The sequence below is a fragment of the Galeopterus variegatus genome, unplaced genomic scaffold (assembly GCF_000696425.1).
Source record: "Galeopterus variegatus unplaced genomic scaffold, G_variegatus-3.0.2 Scaffold174, whole genome shotgun sequence".
Taxonomy (NCBI): domain Eukaryota; kingdom Metazoa; phylum Chordata; class Mammalia; order Dermoptera; family Cynocephalidae; genus Galeopterus; species Galeopterus variegatus.
The window spans coordinates 759,282-759,996 of NW_007726285.1; the positions used below are offsets into that span (position 1 = coordinate 759,282).

A 715-nucleotide genomic window follows, 5' to 3' on the forward strand; every position below is an offset into this window, starting at 1 on the left:
CCCCCATGGCCCCGCCCTCTTCCGGTCCCGCCTCCCGCCCCGGCCCGCGGGCATCTGTGAGCTGTCCTCGCAGCGTCCTACCCCACGTGCGCACGCAGCTGGCGTCTCTTTAAAGTCAAGGCCGGGTTGGCCTCCGGCAGGCTTCGCGCTTTCGTCACCAGGCGAGGGTGAAGTGTACGGTTAGATAAAGCCCGAGGTTCCCTCGATGCGTGGAACTGCAGGAGCCCCCTGGGGCTCGTCTGGACAGACTCCACGATACATGTCCTTCGTGCACACACGAAAAGACACATGTGAGCGGAGACGGCCCCGGCCCTCGTGAACCCCAGTGGACTCAGCGCCGTCCGGGGTGTCGCGCAGCTCGTCCCGTCTGCTGTGACGACCCCGAAGCAGCTCCCGAACCGCTGGAACTCGGAGGGTTTCAGTTCGTGCAGAGGCCAGGACCACCCCTCACAGCTGCTGCGGGGCCACCCAGGCGTCACTGCCGCTGAACAAACGGGGGCTGAACGCACCCCCGAGACTGAAAAACAGCGGGCCGCCCACTCTGTTTACCCTTCTGCTTGCAAACAATGACCGTGGGTCCTTCTCCTTCCCGCCGTGAGGTCGGGTCTGTTCCATCCCTTCAGTGTGGGTTGTCCAATGAGACGTAAGTAAATGTTGTGACAAGGTAGATTGATTTAGCTTATGCCATTTTTACTGTTTGAAAAGTGTTTTTGTT

The 715-nt window shown here is 61.0% G+C and overlaps 1 protein-coding gene across 1 annotated transcript in view; it reads right to left on the bottom strand.

Annotated features, from left to right (window-relative positions):
• FANCA (Fanconi anemia, complementation group A) overlaps positions 1–715 on the bottom strand; it is a 64,284-nt gene that overhangs the window by 59,240 nt on the left and 4,329 nt on the right. The gene's annotated exons all lie outside the window — the stretch shown is intronic.